The sequence below is a fragment of the Muntiacus reevesi genome, chromosome 10 (assembly GCF_963930625.1).
Source record: "Muntiacus reevesi chromosome 10, mMunRee1.1, whole genome shotgun sequence".
NCBI lineage: Eukaryota > Metazoa > Chordata > Mammalia > Artiodactyla > Cervidae > Muntiacus > Muntiacus reevesi.
This window is the reverse complement of record NC_089258.1, coordinates 64,429,014-64,451,406: the sequence shown is the minus strand read 5'-3', so window position 1 is coordinate 64,451,406 and position 22,393 is coordinate 64,429,014. Positions and strand designations below refer to the sequence as shown.

The following is a 22,393-nucleotide window of genomic DNA, read 5'->3' as shown; positions in this document are numbered from 1 at the left end:
ATACTCAGAGAGCCCATCCAATGGAGACAGGGAGCTAAAACCCTTCCAGTGGTTTATGGTTTTAAGAATGAGAGAAATCACTTCCAGTTTTACTCTTCGGTTCTTAAACACATGCATCCCATCTATTGCAGAGATTGCTCCATATATTGCCCCCCTGATTACAATGTATAGTAATACATCTTTCTGATTGACATCCCAATCTTGTGGACTATTGAATATGCTATCAAACATGGAGATGAAAGATGTGCTAAGACCTGTGAATTCTCTGTGCTATCTTTGCATTGCTGTAACATATGTTTCTTGATCAAGGGTATTTTGAATGGAATACCATGGCAATTGATAAGGCATTCTGTAATTCCATTTATGGTAGTCCTAGAAAAAGAATTGTGGATAGAAATGATAAACATGCTTTGGAGTACATGTCTGTTTCTGTGTGTCTGTACAGGGCGAGGTGGAATAGTTTCCTCTCGTTTTGTGGAAATTTGCATTATTGTCACAGATACCGACTCTTCCTCATAAGAGGATTACATTGTAGTGCTCTTTGCTTTTGTGATTTTTCCATCCACCTTGTAAATGGTCTATGGCATATACTTTCCTGCTGCCATTACTGAGCTTAGATGTATTAATTGTTTTGGTCAAAAGAATATGAGTGGGTATGATATACGGCATTTGCACAGAGACAGTAGAGAGACTTCGATGAATTACATAATTGGTTTGTTTCAGCCTTTTCTGATTTTGTGCTCTACCACAATAGCAGGGCATTTCAAATTGGAGTTACTCCTTCACCACGGGTCCCCGATTAGAACAATGAGGTAGAAGCCAAATGGAGCAGACACACAGCCAACATAAGTAGTATAAACAGGAAAGAGTTTTCACTGCTATTACAGGTACTTTAAGCCCCTGGTAGGTTGAGACTGATTTTTACTGTAACAAAATCTATCTAATACATGATGTAAGGGGTCTGAGCTAATCAATGTGTCACCAACTGGCTAGTTAGTCCCCCCAGGGAATGAAATAGAATTGGGAGTGAAACGTTGGCATTTACTTTTGGTGGGTTGAGCATAACAGCAGTAGCCAAAACAACCTGGGAAAGAAAGGTAGCTCCTGTCCAGTCCACACACAGCCCTCATCCCACTGTCAGTATCCAGTTTGTGTAATAAACAGGCCCACTGAGAAGGCCTAGATGGCTGACACTCACGGGGTAGTTCATAGGTGAGAGCTCATTCATTGTGCAGTCCACTGGCAGAAAGTCAGAACTATATTTTTACACTTTGCTTGTTTTAAGAGGTCCACATCTCAGCCCCAGATTTCTTATTGCTAATCTTCCAACTTTGTTCTTTCCAAGTCCCTCATTAACCAACTGACCCATGAATTGTTGCCCATGAATCAGCACAGATCTGTATCCCAGGCTGTCTCTCCTTGTATATGACCGAATGTCCCCTCTCACCCCAAGTCTGCTGACCCGAGAGACATCCCTGCCCTGTGGCCTCTTAAGGACATTCCTAATGGGATCATAATGTAGCAACTGTCCAATTTTGACTGTTTCTTGAATATGATACATATTATTCTAAGCAAATCCATACACTGGTTTCATTGTCAGATGATCATAGATAGGGTGTTAAAAGATCCTGGTTTGCCCATGACACTCCTGACTTAACACCCAGTGCCCCATCTTAATTATTAACAGTGCTGATTTTAGCTCTTAAAATTGTCCTTGTTTGGATGTTAACTATATATGGTCACATACATCATGGATGTAGTTTAAGATAGAGAGGGGATAAAGCAGGGAAAAACATGCAGCTGAGCCTAATCCTTCTGCAGCTTGTTTGTACATTCCAGACCCGTTCAGGTCCAGTCTCATAAGTTCCTTTTCCATTAAACAGTGGCATACTACTGCACTCACCGAGTTTTATGATCCAGTAGATCAGCTAGCTGCGTGCTGACCGTGTGCAGGTGGGCATGCATGATTACTTGTAATCCCATGGTCAAATATCTTGTTTCAAAGTACCAGGATGCTTTTCAAATGGACCAGAGTTTAGTGACTGAAAGGGCCAGGACTTACTCTCAGACCACAGGGGTCTGTGCTGACTCTCCAGGATCAGAGATGAGGCTTTCCAGCAGCTCCTTAGAGTATCTCTCTGTAACATAACCACTGTCTATACTATCGGCTCTGCTGATGGAATCTCAGTCTCCAGGCATCTTGTCCCCAGTGCACAGTCTTGTCTTATTCTAGATACCATTCAAAACTGGCAGATTTATGGGTTATCCAGTCATGGGTCAGAGAAACACACATAAATATGTTACTTGCTGTCTCAAAATCAAGAGTCTTAGCAGCCACTGAGCTTCTTCCTTCATGGTGGACAGTACATGGTGCAGTAACTTTAAAGAGGATAAATTGAGATATTCTCTACACTATGGAAACTTCCCTGAGATAGCATATTTCTGAAATTTAGCAAGATTTAGATACATCTTGCTGTAGCATTTTAAAAAATACTTTGGCCTTACTGTGCAGCTTGCAAAACATTAGTTCCCTGACCAGGGATTGAACCTGCACCCTCAGCAGTGGAAGTGTGGAGTCCTAACCACTGGACCATCAGGGAGCATTTTGAAGGTTTATTACTTCTCATAGTCAGATTCAATTGAAATGCTGTCATCAATGTAGAATAACAGTTATGAAGTGAAAATGGGTAATAGATCTTTCAGCTTTATTATGATAGCCCTAAGTCAGAAGAGTATGGGTATACTGGTATCTTTGCTGCTAAAGGTAAAAATGCTTCAGGTTAATCTTTTAATAGGAATGGGAAAAGGAAATGTCTGAAAACAAGAGACAGTGTCGATTGACCGTAGTAAAGACACTAACTTCAGTAGCTTAACTGTGCTTATCATTACCACTGACTAATTTTGTGATCATCTGTAAGTTTTCTTCATGAATGTTCTTTTTCCACTGGCTCACAGGCAGTTGATGAGGATTTCTGTCCCCATGTGGTGATGATTACTATTCCTCCATGGTGAGAATTGCCATCCCTACATGCTTTTATTTAACCTCTTGGCAGGAGTGGGTAGATCCACAGGCTTCCACTTGGCCTTTTCTGTCATACCCACCTTCACTATACAGATCATAGAACCTGTGTAAGGATTCTGCCCGTTAACTATCATTCCCCACCAAATGGTCAGACATTGGTAGAGTAATCACAGGATGTATCTGCCATAAATTCCGTACTACTCTAGAATCAGGTTTCTCCACTAGCCCTAGCATTTCCCACTTTAATACATTAAACCTTTCTAGGCCACCAGTCTGTTTGATTCCTGTTAACTTCATGATCAGTTCCACTGACACAGATCTCTGTCTCTCAAAAATAAGACTGTCACCCAACACAGTTAATTGTTCTCGATGCAGTCATCTGATCTATGACGAATCAACATTGCCACCTGACCTGTGCATCTCTAGGCTCCTGTTACCCCACTGAGATGATGAAGTCCAGTTTTATTGCAGAATCCCTTACTGTTAGCTCTGTCTTACTGGCAACAATCACTACAGAACTTTACATGCTGGTGCCTCTCATCGATATGGTTTTTTAACAGTTTAATGAATGAAACCATTTTTGGCCATTGTATAGAAGATTTTTATAGGTAGAGAGCAGTTTATATATAACATAGTCAATCTAACATTCAGTCTAAACCAGTAAAGTTCTGGTATTTGACCCCTAGTGATTGGAGGCTACTGTTGAGTTCAACTGTCAGCTAGCTGAGATATTAAGAGAAGGTGGCAGGGTGGGTTCAGGACTCTTTGGGAGTTTAAAGATCTCCTACTAACATCATTCCCAGGCACTAAATTCAATACTCTAATTCCATCAATAGATTCATCCCAATCAGTGTTCATATTTTATCCTTTCCAGCTTAATATCTATAGGGTCCACTCATAAAATATCTTTCAAACTACTGCCAACAGAAATTAGTGACTTCCTGTAACATATTCAGGGTATAGACCACCTCTTCTTGAGGCATGGCATGAACTTCCCAGTCTAGTCTGAGAGTCCCTACCTTTCATGGACCTGAAAAGGTGAGGTGGGGATACTGCCCGAGATGACTCAGCAGCCTCTTACGAGGAACCAGCATGATAACCATTTTAGCATATAGTGTATTAATAGAAAATTTGAGGCGTGGTATGTCCAAGAGATCAGAAATGATTGCATTGAAAAGACAGTTTATTATTCATAGTTCCAAGAGGAGGGGCCTGCCATACCCCTGGGACCATATGGGGCAGCAGCAGGTTCGGTTGGGAGGCAGAGGGGGAAAGAGGGTGGGCCAGAGCCATCACGGTGGTTTCTGGGGGTGGAGGAAGTGGGTAAGGAAGGATGAACAGGTTTAGGATTGGCCGGTTTGAGTAATTTCATCGGGCTCTGGGGCACAGGAACTGTTTTTAGTTGTCTGATACCTGGACCTGGAGGGTGTTGCCCACCAGGGTTCCGGGCCTCCTTGATCACCAGAAATCAATCTGAGGTCAGACAAGAAATTGGGGCAAGGCTTCACTGGAGCCCTTGCTGCAGCAGCAGGGGCAATAACAAACAAGGTTCCCTTGCTCACTGGCTCCCTGAGGCTGGGTGAGCTGGTTCCTTTTATGGGATGAGGCTAGGGGTGTGTCCAGGGGTCAGGCCGGAGGGTTTGCCCACCCCCTGATGGTGGTGTGTGCAGGGGGCACGTGCAGTACCAGGCTTTTGCTCTCAGCTCTTCAGAAGTGACAGTTCGGCTTATTTGGTCTTTTTGTATCTGTTGTCTAGAATTTGCCTCAACTGCACATGCACACACTTATTCTTTATCTCTTACTGTTTCTCCCTATTTTTGTAGTTTGAGGAGAGGTGTGTCCGGATGCAGGCACCGCAGCACTGTAACTGAGGGTCCCGGGTTCCAGACCTCAGTTAGGGCAGGGGTAGAGGCGCAGAGTGTGAGAGCTCCGTAAAGGAGATGGGTAGTGGTGTGGGCTTCAGATTAGTTGGTTTGTATTTGAAAACACATTCCTATCTGAGATGTTACTGTTTCTAAGAACTGGCTAGTCCTACGAGGGCAGCCCCTCCAGGTTCCGCAAGACCCCAGAAATCAAAGTAACAGGAGAGGATGACCATCAAAATTTTCTCTCTGCAGAGGGAGGCTGGTTCCTTCTGTATGTGTGTGTGTGTTGTGTGGTTGCAGAATGGAAGGGGGGATATCTCTGCTGACAAGGTGGATTCAGGGCAGTTTAGCTGTTCAAAGATTTTAGCATTGATTGTTTCTGCTCAAATGCCCCACCTCATGTCTCAGGATTTACTTTCTTTCTCAGTAGTGACCTTAAAGTATCATATATTTTTCTAACATTTGATATTTAAATGGTGGTGTAAATGAGGAACTTTTAGTGTGTATTTGCTGCAGCTATAGGAGATGAGAGCAGCTTCAAAATGGCCCTCAATGTTTTCTGATTTGTTTTCTCTGTTCTTAATTGGGCATCCAAAGACTGTCAGTTTGCCCTTTGCACTATTTATGGTTTCTAGGCTAGTGAGAGAAAGCCAGCTGACTCCAGTATCTTTATAATCATGATTGTTACCATAGTCACCAAGTAAGTACGTTAGCCACTTGACTTCCATCTGCACATCCCTCATCCCACGCTACCAGTGGGAATAATTTGAGTTATCATGAGGCCACCACATGCTGCAGAGTTACCATTGGTCCATTACCCCCAGCAAAGAGTTTACTTCTCAGATATCTCATATAAACTCAATCTTAGAATCTTATTTTGGTATGATTCTACAGCCCTGAACAGTGGAAACCCCAGTTTCCTAAAGCTACTCCAAAAGCCTATCACTGTTTCTAGTCAGTGTCCCAGCTGGAAAAAGATGGGACATTCACAGTGAGTAACTAAGGAAGTTTAATAAATGAATGTTGTACTAAAGTGTGGGCAGAGGATATAGAAACCATCAAAGGATATTGCAGAACCCTGAAACCAGCAAAAGTGGGTAGCGTCCTAAAATCTCTAATTAAAATGGCAAGCAGGAAAGCAGTGTTCTAGACCCAGGGTGGGTATTTGCATCGTGAGGATCTTCTCACACAAACTGGTCTCTCCATCCGAGTAATACAGCTGTCTGACAGTGACCCTGAAGCAAGGGTGTCTGTAAAATTAAAACGACCTTCGTTTCCTTCTCTCCTTTCATTTTCTGCCAGAACTTCCCGTCAGCTTTACAGAAGCGCCAAAGGTAACAGTAGGAAGATATAATTCACATAGGTTAGCTTCCAGTGATCCAGGAGGAAAAAGTCTAGAGGGTGGATTTGGTGGGGCAAACACAAAATAGCCAGCCCAAAGGAGAAAAGTTAGAGCTTGTCCTGACATCTTAATCTTTCTTCTAAGCCCCTAATGGGTTCCTTCCTCTTTCTGTAGCTGCAGTCATGTTAAACGTTAGTTGTTGACTCAGTTCTTGTCAAGCTAAGAAAGTGAGTCTTCACTAATCTCTAAGCATCTTCCAAGTCAGACAGCAAATGAACATTTTCCTCTTTCTTATTTTTCTGTATGAGATACTTAATGGTCTAAAACAGTACTAACATGCAAGAGGCATTCCTCACTTAACAGGAATCCTTCAAAAGTGAAAGTGTTGGTTCCTTGTAATCCTCACTTTCTCAGGATTATGTAGCCAGTGCAGATACTTTAGAATATCGAAGTGTTGTTAGTCGCTCAGTCATATCTGACTCTTTGTGACCCCATGAATTGTAGTCCTTCAGGCTCCTCTGTCAATGAAATTCTCCAGCAAGAATACTGAAGTGGGTTGCCATTTCCTTCTCCAGGGGATCTTCTCCACAAAGAAGTGGAACAGAGGTCTTCTGCATTGCAGGTGGATTCTTTACCTTCTAAGCCACCAGAGAAGCCCAACACAAATGCTTCATTTTGACCTAAGAATATGAAGATGAAAAAGGAAAAATGTAATCAGGTTGAAAGGTTAAAGTGGCATTTTTATGCCCAGAAAGTAAATACATGTTCTGAGATCAAATGCAGGGTTTATGTCTTCTTAACTTTATTGACTAGGTAATTTAAAAAACTTGCCCTGAGTCAGTTTCTCCATAAGGAAAATAGGGGCCATAATATCTAACATGAACAAAAACTGTTATTATTAGAGGTAAAATAGATAATGTTCCTGGCACAGTTTCTGGTACACATAAGGCACTGAGTAATTGGAGAGGATTATTGACAGCATCAAACAGAAGTAAAAGAAGAGAAAATACTGATTTGGGTGTCTAAAAGATGAATGAAAATCCTTGAAGAAATTTAGAAATTCTCAAAATATCTTCGGTAACTCTTAGAATCCTAACAAAACAGACTGATTTGTATACCTGCATTCTGATTGGAAATGTGTAGCCACCAGCCATGTGTGTGTACTGAGAGACAGCTCTTTAATTATAAGCATCTCCCCATCCAGACAGATTTTCCAGCTATAAAGGAATTAAAATTACCTCTGTGAGCCAAACAGTTGAGAAATGTGTGTGGTCCAACATTCTGGCTACTTTGGGTCTTAACAAAGTGAATTGAAAAAAAAAAAAAAAACCAATAATGGAAACGAAGATACAGGCTGGACTGCATTTGTTACAAAGCAGGGACACCGTTAGATTAAAGCCATTTACATTTTGAATTTCAGCAGTCCCTAAAATCAGCTTATATGCAAAGCTCCTTATACTAAAATGAGCTTAATTTTTGGTTGTAAACAGTTTTGCTGAACATAAAATTTCAGGCTTCGTGTGCATCCCTTGTTCAATTCAGATTAACTTAGGAAAATCTTTGGTTACATTAAAACCTTATATGATGAATTTATTCCTTCAAACATATACCAGCAATTTTCTAGTGCATTTTTTCCTATTGGTATGATTTTTCCACCAGCATTCTAGAATGTTAAGGTAAGGGACTAGTTATTTAATGGGCAACACACATTCCTTCTGTCTGGTATATATTTTCACTATTTGAAATGAATGCATTTGCAGTATTTCTCTATTGCTTTTATTTAGACTCATAATACAATGTAGAACACCTCCAAGAATTAATAGGATATACTAATATTTCTAAAAATATATAGGAAAAGTCACTTAGTAGTTTGGGTTTTCCATTATTCATTCTCCTTTATTTTTGGTAACACTTTTCAGACATTCATCCCTTCCCCATGCAGTCTGGGTAACTCTGTGGAAGCTGAACTTGTCCTCAGATCTTTCTTCCAACATAGTCAACACATCCCTTCAAGCTGTTTATGGTTTTTTGTTTGGAGATGGATTCATGGTTCCATTAAAGTCAATGAGATACGAGTATATATTCTCATGACAGGCTTCTTGAGAACGAGCATTTTTCATTTTTTAGCAAATGGTGTTTGGAGAGAATCATTTCGTTAGTGGGAATTAAATGAGGATGTGTGTTGCTTTGGAAGCTGCTGGCAGCCATTCTGTGACATGAGGGTTTTCGGTCTTTGCATGAAGCAGATAGAGGAGAGAGAGAAGTAAACACATTGCAGTCTCTGAAGATATTCAGACTTGACTGAAGCCTTCCCAGCCTGTGGACATATTCCAGTTTCAGGTGTATGTACCACAGACTGCCTCCACTTTGTAGCTCTTGTAAGTATACAGTTTTATTACTTAGGTCTGTTGTCTGCAATGGAGAAATGTCTAACATAAATATTTACTGTTTTAATACATTTTTACTTTACCTATTCAACCAGCATTTTCACACAGCCACAATGTGCCATTATTAAAGGCTCCAGGCATACTGCATTTCTTCTATGTGTACATGTAATTCAAAGCAATTTTTTTCCACTTTCAAAGTTTTCATAGAAAATTTTGACTTGATTTAGATATGAGTGCATTTTTAGTTCCAAAAGGCTTTAATGATGTCTTTGCTACCCTTTTTACTCAGAATTGGCAACTCCTTAAGCAAAAATACAAATATTTGATTCATAGATATATAATTTTATATATACTGTATATACACATAACACATAAATAAAAACATTATGTAAAAGAGAATAATGTTATACACACTTGGGAAACTATATTTTCATTGTTTATGAGAGGACGTGTCAATCAGTGTGACAAACTTCATGGTCTTATTTTAAGAAATTCCCGTAGCCATCGCTGCTTTACAAGACTTCCCTGGTGGCTCAGACAGTAGTCTGCCTACAATGTGGGACACCCGGGTTCGATCCCTGGGTTGGGAAGATCCCCTGGAGAAGGAAATGGCAACCCACTCAAGTACCCTTGCCTGAAAAATCTCATGGACAGAGGAGCCTGGCAGGCTACAGTCCATGGGGTCACAAAGAGTCGGACACGACTGAGTGACTTCACTTCATCCCTGCTTTCAGCACCAGCTCAGTCACTCTGCAGCCATCAACAACTGAAGCCAGACCCTCTGTCAGCAAGACGATGACTTGCTGAAGACTCAGATGATGGTTAGTATTTTTTAGCAGTAATGCATTTTAAAGTGAAGGTATGTACATTGTTCTTTTAGGCATAGTGTTATTGCACAATTAATAGACTTCAGCATAGTGTACAGTATAGTGTAAGCATAATTTTTATATATACTGGGAAACCAAGGAAAAATGTATACTTAATTTTATATTGTGATGTTCTTGCTTTATTGTGGTAGTCTGGAACCAGAACCCACAAATATCTCCAAGGTGTGCCTCCAAGGTATGTTTCTTCTCACAGCTAAGAGCTAAGCATCTTTGAAAAGTGAGTGCATTCTGAAATATTTATTAAAAAGCACTGTTAAATTCCCAGTTGAAAGTTTTTGGAGTACAAACACAAAAATAAAATGAAACTCAAAAACCTGCCCGTAACCCTTGAAATACAGCAGTTGCTGATATTTGAGATAATGGTACTTTAAAGGAGTTAACATGCAAATCAGACTACAGAATGTTTTTCCTCATTGCAAGTAACTGTTTTCCTATTACTTTCATTTAAAATATCTTTAAAAATAGCCTGTCAGAGTATTGAATATGTTTTTCTCATTAACTTCTTTTTTTTAAAGATAGAACTTTATTGATTAAAAGGTTGAAGCCAGACAGGGTTTTGAGTTGAGAAGGAACATCCTCAGAGCCTTGGTTTAAAAAGATTGATCTGCCTGCAGTGAGGAGGGTGAGTGCAGCGGGATCTGACCCCTTTTCACAGCCTTTCTTTCTCCGTTTCCCTCTGACTCCGCATCTTCACAGTCTTCCCCCCTGGCCACAGCATCTCTCCCTTCAGTTTCCCTTACTGCATCCCATTTCCACCCTCCCTTCTTTCAAATCCTGGTTCGTTACCTTTTAAATAGTTTCCAACCACAAGTGTTTCCAAAGCCACTAATGAGCAGATTGTTAACATTAAGATGAGGATACACAGAGTTTGGCATGAAAGTTTCTTTAATTAGACAGGACAGAGCTGCCATTGTCTCCTTCCCTCTACTATTTTCTTAGTGGATAGATGTACAGGTTTTCTGTATCCACAGGTTCTGCTTCTGTAGGTTCAGCCAACAAATGCTGAACCTCAGGATCAAAAATGCTCAGAAAAAAATTCCAGAATTTCAAAAAGGCAAACTTGAATTTGCATTGTAACAACTTTTTTACATTGTATTTATATTACAATGACTTATGTAGCATTTACATTTTATTATATATTATTGGTAATTTAGAGATGATTTCAAAAGTACCCTGAAGGATGGGTGTTGATTATATGTAAATTCTGTGCCATTTTAGGACTTCCCTTGTGACTCAGTGGTAAAGAATTCACCTGGAATACAGGAGATTTGAGTTCGATCCATGGGTTGGGAAAATCCCTTGGAGAAAGGAATGGCAATCCAATCCCATGGACAGAGAAGCCTGGCAGGCTACAGTTCATGGGGTCACAAGAGACATGACTTAGAAACGAAACAACAAAAATGCCATTTTATACAAGGTTCTTGAACATCCTAGGATTTTGGTCCTTAGATACCTAGGGATTGGCTGTACACACTGCTACAACACAACTTTAAACTTCGATTATTAGAGTAATTGTCAAATGTGTATGATACTGTTAGATTAATGATGTTTCCACCACCTTTGATACATATTATAAATGCCTCTACTCCCTTAGGAGGAAACAGTCAATCCACATGTGGTCTATGTAGTGACCTGTTCTAGAACTTACAGCTCACAAATATTTTTTTCTTTTTTGTATATAGACAGATTTAAAAGCTAATTTAGATATTGTCAACCAAGTGAAATATGAGACACTTTAAAATCGCTGTTTGGACTGAAGAGTTTGAGACTGATGTGGTAAGTATAAGATGACAGAATGCTTGACAAGTATCCCGTCGTAGACAGAGAATGTTCTTCAGCTTTACGGCTAAGCTCTGACATTCACAGAAACGTCAGCATTCTCACCCTGGGCACTAGCAGTGCTGTAGATGCTACAAGTGACTCTCTGGGCTGTGTGTGTGGGAGCCAGAATAGGAAGTAGGGTTGATGCGGTCGGATGACTGCAGTTAAGAAACTGGTTTGTGAGTATACATGTTGTAATTTTTAGGGGTCCCCCAAATTGACCCTTCAAAGGGGAGAATTTCATCTAATGTTAATTCAGACTTATTAAGGACATATTACTGCCAGTATGACTATCTTATGACATCAGGATCAGAGAAGTTCTTGTTTCTTTTCAGAAGAAAATTTGAAGGACTTCAGAGAAAACAAACACAAGGGAATCCTGATCTGAGAAAATGGAGTCCATATATTTTCCTTTGAGCTGAAGGTAATTTGATCTGTAATCATTTCTGTGTTATAGTCCCAGTTTAACAAACTGTTCTCTATCCCAAAATACACAATCATTTAACAGTTCCTTGGGACAGGTGTAAAACTTCTAGACGTGTGTCCAAGGATGGAGAAGATCTTTATACAAGAGAATTTATGTAGCATGAGTCAGTTTGAACCCTCAGATGTTTAAGTAAAACAACACTCAGTTAAATTGGGAGTGCTGACCAATCCATAAACTGAGCTTTTTCAATGTGCATGTCAGAGTTTGGGTGAGGTAGGAGGATATCTGTAGAGACAACATTTACTAGAATAAATATAATAAATTAGAGTAATTTAGACAACATTTTAAAAACTCATGACTCTTAGAGAGAACAACAGTTTATATGTTTTGTAGGCTAAGTGCTTGCTTTGCTTGCCTTAGCCATTAATTGGGGCAGGAGAAAGCTTCAAGGACTAAATGTATGAATAACTGCCCAACAGTTGAGTGGTGCTAATGAGCCTTGCCATTTACAACACGGAGGAAACCTTCCTCTCCCTCCCCTTCCTTTCTTGAGGTATAACTGACAAAAATGCATATATTTAAGGTATTCCAGTGTCACATTTTGATTTATGTGTATCCCTTGTGGAATAACTACCAGTCAGGCACACTAACACATATCACATAGTTAACACTTCCTGTGTGTATGGTAAGAGTACTTGAAATCTGTTCTTTTGGGAAACTTTCGGTGTCGGACACGGTGTATAGCTCTGGGCACCGTGCTGTGTGGCAGCTCTGCAGCCCTTCTTACCCCCTTCTCACCGTTTGTCTCTCCGAGTTCAGCTGAGGGAGGGAGGCAGTTCTCATTTGTGCGTCTCACTTCATTTAGCATAGTACCCTCCAGGCTCATCCACATTCTTAAAGACTGAACAGTCTTTAAGACATCCTTCTTCTTAAAGACTGAACAGTATCCTGATTAATGCAGATAATCACACTTTATCATCTAGAGATGAATGGATATTTTTTGTGTGCTAAAATTTCCATTAATTCTTATTTCTTTTATTTCCTTAGGAAGCCAAATGTAAGCATTGTGTACTCACTCACTGAAGCATCTTTATGGCTCCTGGTAGAAAAAAACATTCATACAATCCTGGTGTTGGAGTCAAATTGTTTGCTTATTCTGGCTCTGTGTGACAAGTGATTGATTTTTTTTCCCCCCTAAACCTGGACATTCAAGCTAAAATCTGATGATTATTTAAATTTTGTGTTTATCAAGCTTCCTCCGATGGCCACTTCAGTGGAGGAAGAGTGTGGGGGTGTCATCTTGTTACCTTCAGACAAGCTGGAAGTGCAGGTCTTCACGTGGCCTGGTTTCTCATGGGATGAACGTGGGCCCCGGCTGGGAGCAGGAGAAGATCTCATGCCCGGGCTCCATCCGGGCCCCCGCCACCAGTTCCTTGGGGGAAGTGAACTCGTCATCACTGAGAGCCTTGACTGCATTATTCCTGTCCTCACACTGCCGCGGTGAGGAAGTGGAGATGCCTTGTTACTGCTGCAGAGGCGTGGCGATCCAGACTCTGTCTGGGTCTCCAGGACAGCATGGCATGAGAGGGGTGCTTACCTCCGTCAGGGGAGCAGGCTCACTTCTCCAGTCAGCCTCTTCTGCTACCGAGCTGTGGAAGGAAGGTCAGAGTGTCTCACTGTTGCCCACCAAGGGTGGAAGTCTCGCTTTTCCATTTTTTCCATTCAAACTTTGCTAGAAAGGATGAGGCTGGGGCTTAGCTCTACAGGTTAGGCTAGACTACACCGGTTATTGGGTGAAAGTTTTTCTCTTGTTACCTGGTTCTTTGGCTACAGAGAGGAGGCTGTACTAGGGTTCTTTTAGCAGCTTCTCCAGTATTCATTCTGAGATACATGAGACAAAAAGAAAACTTCAGGATTCACCAAGTGTTCCATATAAACATAGGTATAAATATCTCCCAGTTTTGAACTTGTACTTGGTGGTTGAAATAGGTAAAGCACATCTATTCTTCTCTATCCTCTTTGAAAGCTTGATAAAATTCATATGATTCTTGTTTTGTAAATTGAGGTATAAGTGATATGTAACATTTCAGATGTATGATAAAATGGTTGAATGTTTGTATATATATTGAAATGATCACAGTAAATTATCTTAATCTTTTTAGAAAGCTAAACAAAATGTTTATTGTAATATGCCTCACAGCAGATAATATTTAATGTGATATATGTCTCTGATAGTTTACCCTGCTTTAATGCCAAATACTAAAGAAAATGATACAAACACAGATCCATTATTACTGCCAGCAAAAAAAAATTCACATCCCTTTGGTGAAATGCAATGATACAAACCATGAGGTTGGATAATGTGGATAAGACACTTTAAATGGAAAGGAAAATCAAGAATTAAAATAATGGGATATTCTTTTAAAACTCCCATTAAAATACTGGAAGATGATGGGGTACAAATGGATAAGTGGATAGGTGCTTTAGGGTGACTACGGCAGTTTATCTGGACCTCGCCTGGTTTTAACACTGAACATCTCTTAGTCCTGAACAAACAGGAATAGTAGTCACCCTAATTCAAGATCTGTGCAATTTTTATCAGTAAATGTAATTGTAGCTGTTTTACTACTAATGCATTCAAGGAATTATTAAAATAACTGGGTGAAATTCACCATATTCTCTTACCTCATCCACTGTTGTACTTGGGTGCTTGTGACTTCTGGTAATTACTGAATTGGGTTTTCTGCTCTTGTTCTTCACCTCCTTTAGCCCTTTCCAAAGAGCAGAGTTCTTAAGAATTGCATTAGAATCAAGCAATTGGAGAGCTGTATTTATGATTAGAAAACTGTTGACTAGAACCAAAGTTTATTATAATATCTGTAGAATAATAGACATTTTAAAATGAATTAATGTATTTTGCTATATTTGCTAAAGTTATAATCAGTTACTTACTTGAATTTGCAAGAAATGATAGTGATGTAGAATAATCTTGTATTTATAAACTAACACTGTAAAGCCATTATACTTCAATAAAAATTAAAAGATAAATCATTAAAATTTCAATAATTTTGTTATGTATACTCCCTTTAAGTAATCAATGTAATTTTTACAGTGTGTTGTATAAATTGGCATGTTAGGAATATAGCACATTGAATTAAATCCTGTAAGACTAATTTTTGAACAAATCTAAGTAAGTTGTTGTGAGGTAGATGAGCCTAGAGCCTCTTATATGGAGTGAAGTACGTCAGAAACAGAAAAATATCGTATATTAACAAGCATATGGAATCTAGAAAAAGGCTACTGATGAACTTATTTTCAGAGCAGTAATAGAGACACAGACCTTGAACAGACTTGTGGGCACAGTGAGGGAAGCAGAGGGTGGGACGGATTGGAAGAGGAGTATTGAAACACGTACATTACCCTGTGTAAAAAGACAGCCAGGGGGAGTTTGCTGGGTGATGCAGGGCGCTCACCCAGGTGCTCTGTGAGAACCTGTAGGGGCGGGATGGGGCGGGAGGGAGGGGACATATGTCTACCTGTGGTCGATTTGTGTTGATGTTTGGCAGAAACCAACACAACATTGTAAAGCATTTATCTTCCAATCAAAAATAAATTTTAAAAATGCTTTTAATAATATACCATTTTATAGACATTTTTCCTGAAGTATAACACACCTGTATCGGTCACATAAATCAGTGAACACATCTACACTTACTTGTGCTTTTAACTCAGGTACATAGTGTATTATTTAAAAAGAAATTTTTTGTCTGCATTTTAAGACTTTAAGCAAATTTCCATTGAAAAAATATCTTCCAAATTACCAAGACTCCTGCTAAGGAGGGGATATGCACAGTAGCAATTAGGACAGTTAATCAGTTGGATTTGTCATCTAAAGGGGAAAAATCATTAGCAAGACACTGGGTGGCTAGTGACAGCTTAAATACTTATAAATCACCAAACTGTCAGTTCTTTCATTTAAAATAGATAGGTTGAGCCTTTTTCAATTTAGGTTTTTGATTTATGTCACTTTGCAAAAACCTAAACACTTAAAGAATCTTGTCATGCAGAAAAAAAACTTTTTAAATAAAAGTTAAGCAAGTTGTTCTAGAAAAAGTCAAAAGACTCCTGTCTGCACATTACATTAGAGCCTCATCAGACCTTAGTAAACATTATATCAAGAGGTTCACATACTGGTGTCCAAAAATGCCCTTTAGAATATAATAATGAAATGTTAGAAATACCACAGAATTAAAAGAGCTATTATCCCAAGTGGCTTAAATAAACAAAGCCACACCTGTGCTGAAACACACAAAAGCCAATTGGAATTTGAGGATCAACACTACTCTCAAGTGACAAACTCCCAAAACTCACCTTTCAGTTGACCTCCACTAGTTAAGAATCCAAAGATCTCTAGTAAAAAATACCATGTGTACTCTCTTTAACACTGACTTTGTAATCCTACTGTCTCAGCCTCAGTCATCGTCTTTCATTCAGTTTTCACAGTTCTCTTTTGCATAATCATCATGTTAATTGTGTGGCTGATCAATTCAGGATACTCCAGTGCATACCAATTTCCCAAGCTTCCTGAGGTAGATGTGGATTCCATTTACAAAACATGGTCTTTCCTTTACGATAAAACAATGTGAAAGTCAGTGGGACACAGAGGATACAAACTAGCATCTAGATTTTACCATCATAGTCACTGTAGCCTTGCCATCATTAAATTAATGACTGAGTTCCTTAACTATGTTAATACACACAGACACACAGTCGTACATGACCAAGTTTTTTTTTTTGGTGGCTGCACTGGGCCTTCTTGCAATGTGACGGCTGCTTTGGTTGTGGCGTGCAGGCTCAGTTGCAGTAGATGAGATCTTACTTCCCTGACCAGGGAGCGAACCCAAGCCACTTGCAAAGAGTCTTATCCACTGTACCACAGGGAAGTCTCTCTTACATGATCAATTTGATTTGCACAGTTTACTTAAATGTGACTGAAATAGTCAACAGTGAGTATATAATCACTACCATTGCAACTCTGAGTAATTTTTAATTACCCAAGTGACCACCTCACTGGGGTAGCTATTGATCACATACTTGCAGGCAGTTTACTGTGGTTTTGAAAAAAGAGCTAAGGGTCAGCAAAGCTTTGGTCAAATACTCACCGAATAACGTGTTAAGGGGAATTCTCTACCTCCTTCCTCGGGTGGTTCTCTCAAACTCTCTGCTGAGCTGTGTTGCTCACCCCGGGAAACACTCTTCTTCTGCCACAGAAGCCTGGTGGTCATAGCTTCCTGCAGTTGCTAGTCCTTGATTCTGCAAAATCTCTGGTTGGTTACTCGAAGCCTTCCCAGAACTTTCATTAAATTCTCTTAGTGATTCTAACTGAGTGTACCTTCTCTTTCCTGTTGAGATTCAAACTAATATACAAAATGTGTAAGGAGGGAATCCCTGTCAACAGAGTCATTTCAACCACCTTTAAATTCCCTCCCCCGTATGTTTATTTACCTTGTTTTTAGACAGTCGCTTTGTCAGAGATCTAGATGTAATGAATGCTGTAGATGGAATGAATGAATGTAAGATGCTCATTCTGATTTGTGCCTCTGGAGAAGTATTCATTTTACCTGCCAATTCCCAGTCTCCTACGTTCTTGAAGCATATTCGGGGGAAGGGGGGACTTCTTGAGGTTATACAAGAATAGACTTTACAGTAATACTTGGCTGTTCTAATGCTAAATTTTTGGTCTACATGAAACTGTTAACTTAAATCTGCACTCAAATGTAAGTTATCCGTTTCCTTTGTGCCTGACTCCTCTAATAATTACATGAGAAAAGTAATAGACCCTATGCATAAACACGTGGTGAGGAGTAAATGTGACGCTGCATGCAACACATTCAGGGCAGTTTGGTTCTTAATAAATAATCATTAAATAGGAGCTGCTGTTCTTTCACAAGTTCCCCTGTGCTCTGCACCCATGAGTGCATTTTTTCCCCTTTGTTCCCCATCCAGCCAGCCCTCAAACACCTAGGAAAAGATTTTATGTAAGTTCGGAGGCAAAATCAGAAGTGAATTCTCCCGTGCGACTTTTCAGCTACTGGTTTATAAAGCGCTCTTTTCTTAATCCCTGGGTCAGGACGATCCCCTGGAGAAGGAAGTGGCAACCCATTTCAGTATTCTTGCCTGGAAAATACCTTGGACAGAGGAGTCTGGCAGGCTATAGTCCATGGGGTCACAAAGAGTCAGACATAACTTAGTAACTGAATCACTCAAACAAACAAACCCAAGCAAAAGCCCCTAATTACAGTCTTATTGCACTGGAGAGTATGAATTACAATATAACCATCTAACAATCTCTTAGTTTATGATTATCTCACATTTCCCTTTAATTTTCCTCAGTGTTTCCTCAATTAGAGTCTGTCTTATGAGTAAACTTAATATTCCTTGTTTACCTCCCAAGATAACATTATCATTCAAATTAAAACTTACAGCAACATATTTACTTGAAATTTCAGTAGCAGTATTAAATATTTCTGAGAGGAGAAACTATTTCAAACATCTTATTTTGCCCATATTAATATTTTTTTTCCTGATTTTCTCTCTTTTTTTAAAGAGAAAATTTATCAGGGAAATTCATTATGGGAAAATGAAAAATGATTTAAAATTTGGCATTGTGTATCACTGCATTTGATATTAGGAGCTGTCTACAAACTGTTGACTTCTGAGATGAGAGATATTTGAAACAACAAGGGACTTATGTCAAGTAACCATAGGAAAGTTGATTGCTCTGAAAGACTTCAATAAAACATGGTAATTAAAATCTGCACTCAAGCCTCCTCAGCAGTTTGGCAGTTGACAAAAGCTCTTCAAAACAGTTTGAAGAAAATTACGTTTTTTATTTTAGGGAGCAATGGAAAAGTCAGTAATACCTCAATCATTTGTGATAGAAATATAATCTAAATTGGCCTGTAGGAGAGTTGATAAAATAATCTGAAATATAAGCATTATAACTCTCTTTACTCAAGTAGCCTGACAAAGTCTGGCCTGTACTGACATAGTTAGAAAGAGGCCTAATCAAAAGGAGACTGGTTTTGCTTCTATTACTTGACTTAGAGTAGAAGTGTATAGAAACAACTTTCAAGCCAGAATAAAATTATATGAACATTATTACTACTTAAAAAAATTACTACATTAAAACAAAGGTAAAATAACACCAAAGTAAACCAGCATTGTTGGAAAGTTCAGTCAAAGATGTTGCTTAACCACAGTTTAACTTGATAGTATAACAACCAGGAAAAAGAGACTTACATTTGACTTTTTTCGTATTTTGTATATTCTACATATTGCAAATAGTTGTTTTGCAGTAACTTCAACTCATGGGGTTGCAAAGAGTTGGACACGACTAAGCGACTGAACAACTCACCATGTAAAATTATAGATGTCATCTTCTTTCAGGATTGTACATGTGACTAAGATATTACAGCACTAGTTGGATGTCCTATTGTATTTTATTATGATATTGGATCACTTGAGACGAACGTACTCAATATTTTCCAGTTTTCTTAATTTTAACTACTAATGGTGAGAAAAATCTTTGAGCCATTAAGATAAAACTCGGTAGAGAAAATTAGCTGAGCTCTTCCATAAGAAACACTTAGTAGACAGGGAGTTAACTAAATTTGCTGTTAGTATTTTGAATGACTAAAAACATAATGAGACAATGTGCTTTTTCTTGTTTTCTGGGCAGAAGGCAAAATGAATGAGATCATTTTAAAAGCTGCCAGAACACCTATGCAAGAAACACTTCGAGAAGGAGGAGTCAATTACAAGACCCTTATGCTCGGTAACCATCTCCAGGGTATATAATAGAAATAATTTATTAGAAAGTTAAAGAAATTAGTAAGAAGGATCTTTTTGCAAAGCTTCCAGGGCACTATTCATCGATCTATTTTCCAAAATGGCAACCTTAGTAACACCCATACACTTGGTTTTATTTTCTAATTCTCCCTGAACCTTTGTCCCTGTTTCCTGGAATCACCACCACTGATTATTCTTATAAGGGGAAATACTGTTTCTTGCTAGTTAAATTTTCTCTTAAGTGTTTTAAAAATGCTGTCATTGCCTTTACATAAATCTTACAAACTCTTCAGATTTATGCCCAAGTATTTATATTTGAGGCTTATGTTATTAAATTGTAACAAAGTTTTACTAAGTTGTAATTTTTATTTTAAAACATTCCAAGCATGCACAAAAGACAGGAAAACATAATCAACTTCTATATGCCCAATGCACATATGCAAAAATTATAAATATGCTTTCCCTTTGTTTTAAAGAAAATTCCAGATATTATGCCATCTCTAAAGATATGAACATTTTCATACATATAATGCTCATATATAATGTTCATATATATAATATATGAACATTTCATATATATAACATTTTCATATATATAAATATATATATAATACATTTTCATATATATATATACAATGTATAACTAAAATGCTACTATCACAGCAAAGAAAATTAGCAGAACTACAGTAAGTGATTTTTAGCACCTGAATGTTCATCAACAGAGAAATGGATAAAGGCGTGGTATACATATATGATGGCATATTATTAAGCCATAAAAAGAACCAAATAATGTCATTTGCAGCAAGAGGGATTTATTAAGGTTATCATATTAATCTAATATTACTGTATTAAGTGAAGTCAGAGAAAAATATATGCTATCACTTATGTGGACTCTAATTTAAGAATGATACTAAGTGAACTTATTTACAGAAAAGACTCACAGATTTCAAAAACAAAGTTAGAGTTACCAAAGGGGAGGTGTGGATGGGGGGATAATTTAGGAGCTTGGGATTAAAACACACACTACCATACTTAAATAGATAACTAACGAGGACCTACTGTATGGCACAATGAACTCTACTCAATATTCTGTGACAACCTATATAACAAAAGAATCTAAAAAAGAATGAATATATGTATAACTGAATCACTGTATTGTACACCTGAAACTAACACAAAATTGTAAATCAACTGTATTCAAATAAAAATGTCATGTTATCATTTGTGAATCAAAATCCAAATAAGATCTACCCTTTACGTTAGAAAATTAATTCCTCTTATACTCTTCTATTTTAAAAAAGCTACTGCTCCCACCTTTGTTTTTCCAAATTATGTTTTTTCCTTGGTGGAGAAACCCTGCCAATTCACCTGTAGAACATCCTGCAGTCTGAATCTGTTTGCCCTCTAATGATGCCACTTTTTCTCTTTCCTTTTAGCAGTTTTTGTCCTGCAGATTAGTTCCACAAGTTTTATTAGATCCAGTTCAAATACTTTTTTTCCAGGAACACAATAGGAAGAGCTGCTGTTTATCTCATGATATTCAGAAAGTCCTTAATATCTAATGATAGCATTCTTGGTAATGCAGAGACTATTCAGTGGTTTCATGTAGTAAAATCCTTGTCCTTTTTGTTATCAAATTCCCCATTAACCTGTCTTCTGAAGGTTTTGTCCACTGATCAAAATTTGCTTAAATCAGTTATTTCTAGTGGTGTGCTGGAGCCTGCCTCCATTAGCTCCTAAGAGCTTTTCTTTGCAAGTTCATGTTCAAAAACTTCATTTGGTAGCGTGAAATTAACCATGATAGAAGTATTTACACAGAAATCAGCAAATCCTACAAATCAGAGCTTTTATTTTTAGAGGGTCAGTTTATCAGTGCATCATTATTTAATGGGTTAAAAATCAAGGTTTTATAATTCTGCCTTCAATTCTACATTCATAAACCAAAATTATTCTGTAAACAGCATTTTCTCAATGAGGGCTATTTGGCAACCCTGAAAAATAATGCTTCATTATAGATCCCTCAGAGTAGATACTTCATTGCCTTTCAGAGCTAAACCTCATTTGAAAAGGCTTTGTTTATTTATCTGTACCTCTGCCTGTTCCTCAATTTTGCAAATCTCTCTCTTCATCTTGCAGGGTTAAGGTAATATACTCAATTATTATTATAATTAATATGTATGGACTCATTCATACCATCAGATGAAAATTAAACCATGCTTTCCTCTTTATCTCTGCACTGTTCTTGCCTTCTCTTGGACTGAGTTTTCTTTGTTAAATTTCTTATTTCTGTTGTTATTATAATTCTTATTAGTAGTAATATTACTTTTATGGTCAAAAGTTATTAAAAAAAAAGTCTCTCAATATTTCCTTTCTTGTTGGTCTGCTGGTGGAATGGCTTTATTTTTCTGAAAATGTGTTTATTTTGCTTTCATTTTTGAAAGATACTTTTATTGGGAATAGAAATAATATATAGCACTTTGAAGATATTGTCCCTTTTATCCATCATTTCCTTTAAGAAGTCAGCTCTGTATCTTACTGTTATCCTGTGAAGGTGATTAACTTTTTTCTTTTGATTGCTTCAAAATTTGTCTGTCTCTGGTATTCAGCAGTTTTAGTATGATATATGGTGCTGTTTGACTTATGTTGTGTGAGTTATTTGAATTTTTGACTTGGTATTTTATATCACTTTTGGAAGATTCTTGGTCTTTATCTTTTTGTAAGTTGCTTCTGTTCCATTATTTCTCTTTTCTACTTCTATGAGTCTAGTTTCATGTAAGGTAGGACTTTCCAC

General features: G+C 38.2%; 1 non-coding gene across 1 annotated transcript; it reads right to left on the bottom strand.

Moving 5' to 3' along the window:
* Positions 1 to 2,527: 2,527 nt before the first annotated feature.
* TRNAG-UCC (transfer RNA glycine (anticodon UCC)) lies at positions 2,528 to 2,600 on the bottom strand. Its single transcript has one exon. It is a non-coding gene; the product is annotated as a tRNA-Gly (tRNA).
* Positions 2,601 to 22,393: the final 19,793 nt, after the last annotated feature.